Source organism: Paroedura picta, chromosome 5, assembly GCF_049243985.1.
Source record: "Paroedura picta isolate Pp20150507F chromosome 5, Ppicta_v3.0, whole genome shotgun sequence".
Taxonomy (NCBI): domain Eukaryota; kingdom Metazoa; phylum Chordata; class Lepidosauria; order Squamata; family Gekkonidae; genus Paroedura; species Paroedura picta.
In genome coordinates this window covers 50,697,380-50,712,047 of record NC_135373.1, presented here as the reverse complement: position 1 = coordinate 50,712,047, position 14,668 = coordinate 50,697,380, and the positions used below count along the sequence as shown (strand labels likewise).

The 14,668-nt window shown below is 42.3% G+C and overlaps 1 protein-coding gene and 1 long non-coding RNA gene across 7 annotated transcripts in view; one reads left to right on the top strand and one right to left on the bottom strand.

Moving 5' to 3' along the window:
* The window catches only part of SEMA3D (semaphorin 3D), a 165,565-nt gene that overhangs the window by 85,625 nt on the left and 65,272 nt on the right, over nt 1–14,668 (top strand). The gene's annotated exons all lie outside the window — the stretch shown is intronic.
* Nucleotides 7,251–11,657, bottom strand: LOC143837725 (uncharacterized). Its single transcript, XR_013231066.1, has 3 exons — nt 11,338–11,657; nt 9,554–9,607; nt 7,251–7,323 (listed from the first exon to the last, which is right to left on the bottom strand). It is a non-coding gene; the product is annotated as an uncharacterized LOC143837725 (long non-coding RNA).

Here is a 14,668-nt window from a genome sequence, read left to right as displayed (position 1 = left end):
TAACACCACTGCAAATATTAGAATACAGGTGGAAAGAAGGCTGTCTTTGGTAAAAGTGTCCCATAGGGGTGTGCCGGGTTGGCTGCTATAAACTGGAAATTTCCCACATTTGCGCTCTGAGCTCTTGCTGCTACTTGATGGACCTAGCTTGGTGTAATGGTTAAGAAAGGTGGCTTCTAATTTTAATTCCCACTCCTCCTCGTGCAACCTGATGGGTTACCTTGGGCTAGTCTCAGTTCTCTGAAAGAGCTGTTCTTACAGAGCAGTTTCTGTCAGAACTATCTCAGCCTCACCTACTAAACAGGGTGTCTGTTGCGAGGAGAGGAAGGAAAGGCAATTGTAAGCCAGTCTGAGACTCCTTTAGGTATTGGGGTATAAAAACCAACCCTTCTTCTTCTAGTTGGAGCATAAATGGGTGCAAAATGCACACAATGTCATTACATCACTTCTGCTTACATTTCGCAAGGTGATGTCATGGCAATGTTCAACACTTTAGGAATTTCCCAAGTCTTTATTGTTAAAAACTGTAAGGTAACAAGAATCAGAGGAGAAGTCACTAGCCTGGCCTAATATTGTCATGGGGCAGGGCGGGGGGAACCATCTTGCTGCATCTCCAGTCTGTTGCTTTGTTACTTATGCCGATTTGAAGACTCTACAATCTGCCTGTCTTGACTTTGTTACTTTCATTGTGCCTACTTATTTTTGCTTATGCTTAAGCTTGAACAACCTTTCAGCTGCATTCAGTAAAGCTGATCAGTGTCGTTGATGTATATTACTACTGTGTGAGAGTCCAAACCTGGTCTCAAACACGCTGTCAGAAGGGGATTTATTCCAGGGTCCCAGGTGCGAGGACAGAGGAACCAAATCACCCTTGAGAAGACATGAGAGGCTGGGAACCCCCAGTCTTCCGTGATCAAGTTGGAGAATAATCAGAGTACTTCTATTTGGATGGGAGTGCAGCTTCAAGGATGTGAAATGAAATAAGGCAAGACTTCCTTATCAAAATATAGATTTTTTTAAACGTCCTGGGTGTGGGTAGCTAATCCTTAACCAAGAGTCAGCCGGTTGTGTTAGTTTTTTTTTTCCTGCCTGGCTAGAATGTTTGTTTCGGAGGGAGATAGAAGAGAAGGGAAGAGATAGAAAGCTGTAACAAAGCCTTCCAAAACTATGCACACACAACACATTTACACTTCCTATCTCAGCATTTTAAAAGGTTCAGAAAAGTCAACTTATCTTAGGCTGATGATGTTCCAATTGTGCTCCAAACAGAAAGCACATCCAGCCTCCTCATGCAAAGATTCTTTAAAGATCTAATGAGGGCTCACCTGCCATATGGGTTGGCTTGGGCTCAACAGGACAGCCTGCAAGAAACATTTTCTTTCCTGCCAGATATTGTCACCAAACAGCTCCCATGAACCATCTTAGATTTCATTAAGGTTCTCAAAACCTATCGTATTCCATTCAGCTCCAGTGGCTGGGGTCTATCTGCCCCGTGGTATACAGGCTCAGAACAATACCTACCCATTTTTAACCTCCCCGGCTAATGGGCTAGGTAACTGTTAACCACTGGGTGGGCACTATGCAGTTTACTGATCTAAGAATGAGCCTTCTAATGACCAAGTGAGAGCTGAATAGTTGAGCCCGTTTGGCATTGTGGGTAGCATCTGGGATCTGTGACTTCTCCTCAGAATCATGTTCATAAAATTATTTTTACATTTCTTACTGTGATGTTTTACAATGGACAATTTTATTTTTAAAAAAGAAGAAAAACCCACATGCTGATTTAGAATTACATCACCTTTTGTCTGTGTGTCACCAAAGGGATAGTATTATAAATGGGGAGGAAGTTCTTTCAGCATTCATGAGCAGGCTTCAGTGCATAATTTGTCATGACAAATCACATCATTGATATTGGGTTTGCAAGGAACAGAACTTAGCAGCTTATCTGCAGAAGCTGGCATGACTTTTTTTGGCTTGCGGGAAACAAAAATATTCCCACTCATATCAGATGAATCATATCTCATGCCTTGGCTTTTGTGCTGTGTTATTTTCCCATGCAGGATTAGGTATATTGAATACTTTTTTTTTTAAAGGCTTCTGCTCAAAGGCAAATGCACAATTTTTCAAAAATTGCAAATACATACATACACAGGAACATATAAATCCTTCTTTCTCAATAAACATGGAAGTATCCAGTCATGTGCTGCATCCTTGAAGGCATGTTGTTTGAAATTGACAGCATCACTTCCCTCCTTAAGAAGCAAGATTTCCCCTTCTGTCTGTTTTCTTAGTGACCAGCCCCTTTACCTATTTTTTTCTCAGTAGTTTTTCTGTGGCTGTCCCATCCAGTTGTTATATTATGGATACATCTATTTTGATGCGGGTGGAACCCAGGGAAGGGTCGAGAAAAAATCACCTTCTTCTATTATGCCTTTAAAATGGCACAGGAGAGGTTTTGGCAGTTTACCCCGCTCCCCCAATATTCGGTTTTATTTGGCTGAGAAAAGATCAGGTAGAAGCAGGCATGGGATATATTAGGTGAACAGGTAATAAAACTGAGGTAACTTGTATTCACCAAAATACCAGATAATTGTTGCTATTCAACAAGGTTTTTAAACTGCAGTAGAAGAGTTTGGTTTGAATCTAGGCCTATTCTGTACACAGTAGGTAATGCACTTTCAGTGCACTTTAGAAGTAGATTTTCCTGTTCCACACAGGATAGCCCAGCTACCAAAGCACATTGAAAGTGTATTATCCTAAATATGCAGAATGGGTACAAGGTTTTCAAGGTATAAATTAGGGCTGTGCAAACAAAAATGGTATTTTGAGAGTTTGGGTATATTGGACCTGAAAAATATTGGTATTTGCCAATATTCCCAAATCCCAATATTGTATGATATCTGGCTTTGGTAAATATTTGGGAATGCCAATTTGCCCTCAGCTCTATTATAGTCTATGGGGGCTATTATAGTCAATGGTTCCCATAGGGTGCAATGGAGAATCAATCTGTGGGTATCTGGAGCTCTAGTGGCTGTTTTCTTAGGTAGGGGCAGTATTTGATTTGCTGTGAATTTGGTGCCTCTCTTCAAGACCCCCACTGCCAAGTTTGAAAAAGATTGAACCAAGGGATCCTATTCTGTGGGCCCGCAAAGACACAGCCACTGTCCTTCAGTATTTTTTTCAGTTCAGATTATCTGAATGCACACCCCTACTATATACTTCCATGCATCAAAGCTTTCTTTTCAGACACAAGCAGGACTGGAGATCTCTGGGTCTTTTTGTCCAAGCTAGAAGAGGGGAGGTGGTGCAAATAATGCTTGTAAAGAATGTAAAAGTACAATGTATTGTAATCAACATTCTGCCCCCCAAGTATCTCCCCTCTACTGTAATCAAGCTGCGTGTTTGAAATGTTGAAGCTCCCAGGTTCAGTCCCTGGAATTTCTAGATAAGGGGATTTAATGGTAGGTGATGTGAAGGACCTCTACCAGAGACCCCAGAGTGCTGCTACCAGTCTGAGTAGACAGTACTGCCCTTGATGGACCAGTGGTCTCATATAGTATGAAGCGGCTTCATGTGCTCTCCCCTCCCATCTTCTGACTGGGTTGTGAAGTCTCACAGGTCTTCACTTTTGCTTGTGTCTGATGAGGGGAGCTGTGACTCTTGAAAGGTTATATTGTGAAAGTCTTGCTGGTTTCAGGTGCTACTGGATTGGAATCCTTTTTTAAAAAATGTTCATGATGAATTATGAGTGAGCTACAAAAGAGGTCATGGCTCTGCCAACGCCTCTTTATACCAAGGAAGAGTACATTTTGTTCATTCATTTATTTTCCTTTCTTCCCAACTGGATTTGGCTCCCAAGGAAATGAATCAACCAATATTTGCTGGCACCTTCAGGTTTTGCTTCATTCAGAATATGGCCCCTGTTTAAAATTAGTTTCCATTTGGGCTTTTGACTGGATCCATTCTGTTGTCTTTGTCCTCAGAACTGGCTGTGTGACCAAAAGAGAGTATCAGAGGATTCCAACAGAAAGCATAATAGCTCAGCATTCAAAGCATGATCACATCCTAGGAGATCTTTAATGATACCTTGATACCCTTATTGTTCACTTTTCATTTTTCTAAATAATCAAAGGCATGCCAGCATTGTTAGTCTGTGTGCCCATTAAGTGCAGGCGAACATCTTTTCCAAATGGCAGGACTTGACAGCTATGAAATTTCACTCCCTTTTATCTGTCCCTTTAGCATCATTTCAGTAAAAGAGCATATATCGTCTCAGTATGGTTTTAGTGCAAATTTAAACAGGCTCATTCCCCCCCCCCCCTTAATACAGGCTGACTTTTTTTAAAAGGAAAAAAAAACCCTCCCAGATTTGCGTTTTACAGATCATTAACTTTTTGTGTGGGGAGTGCACTGGTGTGTAAGAACAACAATAGCATTTATGGCTAGCATGATGAGTGAGGCACGTGTGGGAGGATATGTGGTTTTATTTTTCTTGGGCTGTATGGGAACTTCCATTGTGATCTGTTGTCAAAGAGAGCCCTTGATATGAACACTACTTATTGGGTTCACAGCTCTTTTTAAAACTACATCAAATGGTAGTATTATGTTGTAATTTTAACATGCTGCTCTGATTAATTATCAGAGAAACAAAGAGATCATATATAATCATTGTGCTTTTAATACAAATACTTTATTATTAAGTATACAGCATATTGAAACATAAGGACATTTATTATCAGCTTGAGGTAAAGGTAAAGGTATCCCCTGTGCAAGCACCGAGTCATGTCTGACCCTTGGGGTGACGCCCTCTAGCATTTTCATGGCAGACTCAATACGGGGTGGTTTGCCAGTCCCTTCTCCGGTCATTACCATTTACCTCCAGCAAGCTGGGTACTCATTTTACCGACCTTGGAAGGATGGAAGGCTGAGTCAACCTTGAGCCGGCTGTTGGGATCGAACTCCCAACCTCATGGGCAGAGCTTCAGACAGCATTTCTGCTGCTTACCACTCTGCGCCACTAGAGGCTTGAGGACAAATCAGTAAATTTCAGACATCTTGTTACATTTTCTCAGTTCTGAAGTTCATCCTACAAAACAGAACTAATAATGTTGAAACATGTCTCTCATGCATGCAGATTTTCGCTCTAAACATCTATTTTGCCATTGAGAGCTTTCATTAGTGAGCAGTGAAAGCCACAAATTTGATTAGTTTTTTTAAACATTTTTATTGAAAGTTTTACGTAAACCACAAAAAAGACACAAAACCTATAAAACATTATCACCAACACCACTTCTATAACCCCCAATAAAAATAATAATAAAGACACCTCCCCTAAAAACCAAAAACATACAATAACAACCAAAAAACATTTAGAAAAGACCAACCATCTACAAATTGATTAGTCTTTAAGGTGCTCCTGGACTCATGCTCTTTTGCTGTGAGCATAGCATTTATTACCTTGTACACCACCCTGAGATGACTAGTTCAAGAAGTGCAGCTGATAAATGTAAATATAAATAAATAAATAATATAGAAGAAAATTATGTAAGCCACTTTGGGTCCCTACTGGGGGGGGGGAAGGTGGGGTAAAAACGAAAACTTGAGATGTATTGCCTAAGTCAAAATTCATCTGTCTTCTCCCAGCGTTATTTTTTGTGGCATGTTCCTTCTGGCTGTCTGGAATCTTTTGCCCTAGTAAAGTCATTAATTCAGGGAACTCTAATCTTGTTGAGCTGAGGGTAATCTCAACATATTGGGAGGTTCCAAATGAAGTGCATTCCTTGGAATCAACTCTTTGTTTTTGACTGTTCACTTTCAGTTTCCAGAGAAAGGCCAAGGGTTGTTCATTGTAAAGACAGAGTTGCTGACTCCACACCAGTGGTGCCATTTTGGGCTGCCACGGCTACATTGCTGCAAACTACATGCTCTGCAGCGTGCTGTGTCCCCATGGGAGACACATTTCAGTGCTAGATCTTCTCTGGTGCTAAAATGTGTCCCTTCATGAAACACAGTGGTGGCTGGAAGGTTCTGCCACATGGGGGTGGGGGTGGCAGGGGGATTATTTTGCAGTAGGAGGTTTATTTTGCATTCCATGCAATCCCACCCTCCTGCAAAATTAAAAAATGCCCTGGTCCACCCCGTGGCGTTGTGAAGCTGTCCAGGGCATTTTTTGCGCCATGAAGGCCTCCGTAGGGTGGGGAGGAGCCAGGCCTGGAACGCCGAGCTCTTCCCATCCAGACAGGCTTGCCATGGAACAGGTCCTATTGGCCCCACAGCGCCAAAAGGGAATGCAGAAGAATCTGTGTTCCCTTAGCATGGGGCTTCTGGGGCCCGATCTGCACCAGGCCCGGGAGGGCAGCATCCTGGCAGTGACATCATGTAGACTCAGGGATTAGCCCCGGGTTCATACTGATCCCACCCCGGCCTTTTCCGCCCATGTGGAATTAGCCAAGGAGAACCAACCAACACAGAGATATAAACAAATCTGATACTACAGCCTAGCTTGTGAACCCATTGCCTTAGCGTTTTACTAGTTAGTCAGCTAGTAGGTAGAGTTCTGAAGTTCCCTGGTTTATGTTCTATTCCTTTAAGGGTTTAGAGAAATTGGGAAACACGTCTGTAGGTGCCATGGTGGTCAAGGTATCGTGCTGGGGATCACTGCATTAAAAGTTTACCTGGGACCATAAACAGCAATTGCTGCATTGCCCTCATTGCAGTCTTCATCAACGTGATTTTTTAGCAATACTTAATTCCTAGTAGATGTTGCTGATGAGATGAGGAAAGGTTCCTGGAGCCACAGATGTCTCCTCATTTTAAAAAAGCTCTTTGTTCTTCAGGGTGAGGGGCACTAGCTTTGCTTTCTCTCTGGTATGTGAGTCTTGTGTATACTGGGAGTCTTTTCTTGTTTTCTCTGGTGGAAATGTTAAACAGATTAACCATTTTTCCTCATTATTTCTGTGAGCAAGGCATCAGGAAGAGAAAAGGTCTAGTCCTCAAACCAGCAAAGACAAAACCTCCCTTTGATGCTCTGGCATTCCAAGGTATTTTGCCATGGGATATTGGAAAGCCAACAAGCTCTCTCCTCTGACTGCTCTAAATGTGTCTCTTACTTCAACTGCTGCCTTGCTCTTTATAAAACACTTTAACATCTCTTGATATTGATAGTTTCCTGTTGATATCAGGTACCCCTGCTAGATTTACCAGGGTGCTCTTCAATGTGAAGCGGTCACACATTTTCAGAAAAACCCTTACCTTGCTTATACCTCGGCTTGTTCATACCAGCATTTAAGCCATTCTGTTGTCTGCTGATCTTACCCAGACATGCTGAGGAAAGCACAGACAGTAACATAATTTTTAATTATTTTTGCACCATGCTCGTTGATCCGGAACCAATTCTTTGAAGAATGTCCTCTGCAAGATAACATTTGTGTGGGTTTGCAAATAAGCACCTTTTCAAAATAGCCTTTCCCACAGGCTTTCACAGACAGTGTCTCATGGACTTTCAGACTGGTGGGTTAATGTTTTATATCAATTAAGGCTACTGAGAGATGGCATAAAAAAGCAGGTGGCCACCAGAGTGATCTCATTTCCAAGTTTGCTTTCCCAGGAACAAGCATAGTAGGAAACATTTTCTACAGATTCTCCAGATGTTCAAGTTTTTGCTTGAATAACGTGCATCTCTCAGGATTTGGATCTAGCAATATCTGGGGAATCTTAATCTAAATATCTTTCTCACTCTACTGGATTGGGAGTTGTTTCTTATTGCTGTAGGCATAATCCAATTCAGATGGGTACAATGAAGCACTTTAAATTCCTACTGAAACAGAACCTTGAAAAAAACAGAGGTAATCCTGGTTGGGAAGGTGGAACTCTTGAAGGACATTGTGCTTACCACTTTGGGTGGAGTTCCGCTTACTCTTGGGGTTATACTGGGAAATGATGATATAATCTGAGGAAGATTCTGGCCAGGTCAGACAGCATGTCATAAATCCTTTCTAATGGCTTGTGAGCTGGCAGTGATAGCAGCAAAGTTATTGGCTCCATTATGTCTGTTAGTCCCACTGAAAGTGTACAAGTTCATGCTTACCCTCTTACCCGGTGCTAAGAGGATAAGCATTTCGCGGTGTCATTCATGCTCCCTCTTGGGAGTGGGAAGAGGGAGCATGAATGTTTTTTCTTTGGGGGGTGGGGTTAGTGGGTTGAAGATTGCCATGGTTTTTTATGAGTCAGTCTTACTGTAGGTGTATGTATGTCCGGAACTGTTTTAATGGGGTTTTACTGGGTTTTTATATGGGCAGATTGTGACCCACTATGAGCCGGTTCGGAAGTGGTGGGCAATAAGTCTAAACAATAAATAAATAATAATAAGAAGAAGTTAATAAATGTGCCGTAGTGTGGTGAAATGGATTGTTCTCACAGTACATATGAGCCTGTCTTATGCCAGGTCAGATGAGTGGTCCATCTATCTCAGAGTTGTATGAACTGAGTAATGTCTCTTGTGGCAGAGAATTACAATAATGCTTAAAGCATCTTCAGTGTTGTCCTGCAGAAATTCTTTCAACAGCCCTGTGAGGTTGGGACGATATTATCTTCATACTAAAGATTGGAGAATTTGATGGAGTAGTATTTTGTTGCACTCAGCAACCAGCAGAGTTAAGCAACAAATAATTCATATTTCAATTACACTATCAATTATGATGCTATACAAATCAATAAAAGGGAAAGGGGAAAATGACAACTAACACAGTTTACTAAAATGCAAGGACATAACATAAATTGTGAATTTCCTGCATTTTGCAGGGGGTTGGACTAGATGACCCTGGAGGGTACCTTCCAACTCTATGATTTTATGAACTCCTTCTCCAGTGAAGCACAAATAGGTTTTGCCATGGAGCAAAAGTTGGTATCAGAAAATGACCTATCAGCCAAAGTAATAAAAAAGCTAAGAGAAGAGAAGATATCAAGCTGACGATGGCTGTATTTTATTCAATTGTCACAAGGATGTAAATCTTTCAGTTAAGTGTCTAAACGAGTTCTTAGATATACACCTATTTCGAACGATTCTTCAGTGATACTGAAACAGTATAATATATATAAATTAGATGTACATCTACATCATGTAATCTGTTCCACTTTATATTTCTGGTAAGGCCTAGGAGGAGCCGGTCGCATGGCTTAAGTGCCACTAAGTGCTTAACACCCACTCAGGGCGGCCATCCACCCCTGAGTGCCTCCTTCTCCAACCGGCTTACCTGTCTGTCCAGCAGCCAGCCGGTCACCTTCCGTCCCCCACCCCTGATGACCCCCTCCTCCTTCCACTTCCCTCAGAGGCTGCAGATCCCTGCTGCATGAGAGCTGCCCCTGCTGGTGAGTTCCCTGCCTGGGAGCCTGCAGCCTTTCCAGGGCCTGGGGGAAGAGAGAGGACATCTTTAGAGTTCTTCTACCCCCCTGCCCAATATAGCACCCCTTGTATTCCTGAATGCAATTGGCTTTGTCCCTAGTAATAAACATAATAAAATTACAATACCAAATATTTGTATATTCATATTTGTACCTGTATCAATTTCTTGCTATTTCTTCCACTCTCGACTGATAAAGATGCCAATATCTAATCAAAATATAACAAAAAATGTATGAAATTCAAATACCATCATAATATTTTTAAGAAGAACAAGTAATAAAAGATATTAATTTTGCAACATTATTATGATAAATTATGATAAATTTCAATTTCATTCTTATTGGGTCTGCCAAAACAAAATATGTTCTGTAAATAATAGCTAATTATTTAATTATGTAGCAATAATCAAAATATATCAATATTGGGATAGCTTACCTACTAGTATCAAGTTGACCACTGCTTAGTCAATTTCAATGTGACCCAAAGAAACATTGTATTCTACCACTTAATAAATGTCAATCCTCAGTTAGTTCCAATTAGGCCAACCCCCATTTGTGCCACAGAAAACATCTGATTAACTAACTTTGCTACAAATAATCACAGAAAGAATAAATTGCCCCCCCCCCTTTGTATAGAAAGACCTCAGCGTTACTGATAAACATGCCAGGTACCAGAAATATGAAAAACCACCCCTAAATATTTATAACACTTAACTTGATCAATGCTGTTTTCTTTAATTGACCATCTACATCTGTTTTTCTGTCTGGCGAAAATAAGAACTTTAGCCAAGCCCCACCAACACTGCCCGCTATATCCCGGGGAGCAGTGGATGCGGTGCATCCCAGCCAAGCCCTTCAAAGGCTGCCCGGTAAATCCCAGCCAGTGGTGGAAGTAGCCTGGCCCGGCCCAGCCCAGCCCTGCCAATGCCACCCGGTGTGTCCTGGGAAGTGGCAGAGGCAGCGTGGCCCAGCCAAACCCCACCAATGCCACCCAGCAAGTCCCGGCCAGAGGCAGAAGTGGCCTGGTCCAGCCCCACCAAACCTACTCAACAAGTCCCAGGGAGCAGTGCAGCCCAGCCAAGCCCTGCCAACGTTGCCCAGTGAGTCCTGGGGTGTAGCGGCACGGGCCAGCCTAGCCACAGAGGCCGGGCCATCTGCAGCACTGCTGCTCTAGGAGACTGGCCCAGCCACGGCAGTGCAGGATCCCCAAAGGTGAGAGGGAAGGGAGAGGGGGTAGCTATGTGTGTCTCTCTGTGTGTGCGTACCTGTGTCTGAGAGAGGGAGAGGGGGATGAGGGAGAGGGACCAGGGATGAGGATGGGGAAGTGGGAGGTAAGGAGGGAGAGGCAGGGGGGAGTGGGGGAAGGAGCCTGTGTCTGGGTGTGTGTTTGTCTGGGTGTGTGTCTGAGAGAGGGAGAGGAAAGGATGTTGGGGAAATTTCCCAGGAAGGATGTTGGGAAAATTAAAGGTAAGGGGGAGAGACAAGGGAGGAGAAGGCAGGGAGGAATCTCTTTCTCCATGTTTGTGCGGATTCTTGACAGCTCAGCTCAGTGCTGCGCCAGCCCTTCCCTCCCTCCCTTCCTTATGTGGATGTGTTCCACACAAGTTGCGAGAATCCTTGTTGGAAGTCTTTCCTCTCCATTTATTGTCTGTCTTCTCCCTGGAACTGAAGATAGTGAACAAGTATGATAAAACCATTTAGTCAACCAATAAGCCGGTAACAAAAAATAGCACTTGAATAACATTTAAATCTAGCTGCACAGATTTCTTGTAAAATAGCAAAATGCACTGGGGTTGACATAAAAGAACTGGAAAACAAAAAATATTTTCCCTCGTAGATGTTACTTCGGGAGAGGGGGGAGAACAAGTGCAGTTGATTTGATTTGAAATTACTTTTCATGCCTACCAAAAATCACTGTTACAAGGAAAATCCACAAACCTTTTGCAGCCCTGTGAATAAGACCTTTTGGTTTTCCATTCCTCTTGGGCAAAAAAGGATCATGCTGGTTCAAGGGAAGGATTGTAATGTATGTGTTCCCCTCACCATCACCCAAGTAGGGATGGGTATGAACTGCATTTTTGCTATTTGTTGCATGGTTTGTGACTGAACTATGAACTGTTGTGCCGGTTTGTGAACCAAACCAGTTCACAAACCCCTGCTTTCTGCTCCTCATCAAAAGTGGTGGGGAGCAGAAAGTTGGGATGACGTGGCTCAGTTTCACCCCCCAGCTTTCTCTTCTCCATTACTCAGTGAACCATGAACTTGCCAACATTCATGATGAACTTTGGAGCCAGTTTATGCCTGTCTTTACCCACAACAGCTTAATTATTTCCTAGATGAAACAAACTTCCACCATGATGGTCTCCATACATTTCCTTGTTTTCAAAAAAAGAGAAAGAGGAGCTTTTGCCTAACAGTCATAAAAATGTTTTATTCCCCAGTGTTGTTAAGAAAGCTTTACTTTCTGCATTTTTTGATCTGCAGTCATGTTTTGCTTCTCTCAGCATGCACTCATTCTTCATGTACAATTGCCAATTCATTGGGTTTTTAAAAGGGGGGAGAGAGGGTACAGAGAGAAAATAAATATGAATGTCTTTGACTGAAATACATCAAACCCCTTCCTGCCACCACTGAGGCTTCTTGTCTCTCTACAACCACTTCCACCTGGCAGGAGGAAGGTTGCTTTCTATCTGGCCCCCTCCTTTCTGATTAACTTTCTGCCCTCCAGCAGCTCACTTACAAGCAGCTAAGTCACAAGAAGCCTTTCTTAGGCTCACTCTGACAAGGAGTGGAATTCATCCTCCACACAGCATTTCTGGGTTGGGCCTGCTGTTTTACTGTGATATCACCACTGCAGGGCTTTGTCCCTCTAGCATGTTTCTGTAACATGGGTTTCTGGTCTTGGTTAAGGGGGAAACTTTGTTCTTTAGTGGGAGGCTGGAGGCTGGAGGAGCCCTTAAAAGAGGAGTGTTTTGAATGTTTGTTTTTATACTATGTCATGTGAAATTGGAATGGGGCAAAATATCAAAATGATGCATGGGTGGAGGAGGTATAGCAGTAAGATAAGTATGGTTTACAAGGGATGATAGTGCTGGCCCCATCCGACAGGGGGTTAGCTAAACAGAGCTGCCCTCATTTCCCTCTTATTGTTGATTTATGTCTGGAACCTCTAGTTTGTGCCATTAGATAAAATAATAATATTTATGGCTTTGGACATAACCCTTGAGCATTTAAAATTATCCTTTATGCAGATGATCTTTTATTGCTGAGTATAAACACAGACCATGTCTTTTTGTTGCTGTCACTGGACTTATCTGCAGCCTTTTGAGACAATAGATAATACCAACTTGTTGAGGCGCTTGGAGTCAGAACGAGGCATCAGGATGCACATGAACTGGTTTAAATTATTACTCACAGATTGGACTCAAAGGGTTGCTATTGGAAACCAGTTGTCATCAGTGTGGAACATATCCAGCAGAGTTCCACAGTACACAATTCTATCCCACATGTTTTTCTGTCTCAAAAGAAATGACTATCCTTCCCTTGTCCTTTAGGACAAATCATGGCTTTGAGGTAAGATTTCATCAATATGCAGATGATAGCCAGCTCTATGGGTCCTTGACCAAATCCCTTAGTGCTGTGGTCATGAATTTCTGCCTGGCAGCTGTGGTAAACTGACTAATAGTGAACAAATTGAAAAAGAACCTTGAAAAAAACAGAGGTAATCCTGGTTGGGAAGGTGGAGCTCTTGAAGGACATTGTGCTCACCACTTTGGGTGGAGTTCCGCTTACCCTTGGGATTATACTGGGAAACGATGATATAATCATTTGAGGACGATTAAGGCCAGGTCAGACAGAGCATGTCATAAAGCCCTTCTAATGGCTTGTGAGTTGGCAGTGATAGCAGCAAAGTTCTTGGCTCTATTATGTCTGTTAAGCCATGTCCAGATCAATTGTTCAGGAGAATTCAGAAACTGATTACACTTGTGTTGGAATTCTAAAATATCTGTGGACCGGATGTTGGATGTGATAAAATCTCTCAGACCTGATCTGACTTGGATAGTGGGTTGGCTGTAGATTGTGCAGTGGCAGCAGCAGCAGCAGCACTACCATGATTACATGTAAAATTGTGGTGCATGTCACCATGAATGATGCTGTCAAAATTCTTGAGTATGGTCAAGTCTGCCACCTGAAAATTCCAGAATAATGTGAGGGCTCCTTTGTATATTGCTCATAAGCTCTTTCACTGAGCTGTGCCCTCTATAGCTAGAAGCAGAAGCACAAAGCTGTAGCATTTTGCAGATGAACATATTAGGCTGCCTTACACTAAGTGAAACCTTCCGTCCATCTAGCTTGCTGTAGTCTACTTCAACTGACAATGGCTCTCCATGTTGTCTGCAGAGAAAGGACTTTCCCAGGACCTGAAATCTTTTAGCTGGGGATTCAAGGGATTAAGCTTGGGATGTGCTATATGCATCATGAATCCTCTACCAGTAAGCCATGGTTCTCCCCCACCCCTTTATACACACACAGCTACCATAGTAGTGTCTTGGGAGAAATACAGCACATTTATTTTTAAATGTAAAGAGTATACAGTTACAGGCATTTTATGACAGCACTGAATAGGATGGGTCCTTGCTTGTGATGACAAAATATCTTCATTCAAGATTGTGTGATGGAGTCTGTCTATAGTAGTTATAATACAGCTGGCCCATATTTGAAATACAGTTATTGAATCTCTTGTCCAAAAGTGTTGAAATGTAATAGTTTCTTTGAAGCTAACACATTGTGTTACTTAGTAAAACTTTGAAGGAGAGGGGTTATGGGAATCTATATTGTAATTTAGCTTCTGTCTGTAGAAGGCAGCTGTTGTCGTTCTGTCAGCCTCTTCGAGCATTCTGTCATTTTCTGATATTACCAAGGGACAGATTGTGGAATGGGACACTGCAGATATTAATAGGTTTGATGCATAATGGCAAATGTTGCTGGGGGCAGCATTAGACCTCACCCTAATGCACCCTTTCCCAACTTTTTTACCATTCAGAAACCCCTGAAATATTCTTCAGGCTTTGAGAAATGACAGAAGTGGCACAATCACGCAGAATATGGTTAGGAAGTATATCTGTGTCCACGCCCACCCAGAACCCCTTCCCTTCCCACCCCCCTCCAGGCCCATCATTGGCCATTTTGGGAGGGGACATGACTATATATGGTCATATCACTCAATAAATGTTTAAGAAATTTAAAAAATGTATATTAAAAATTAATT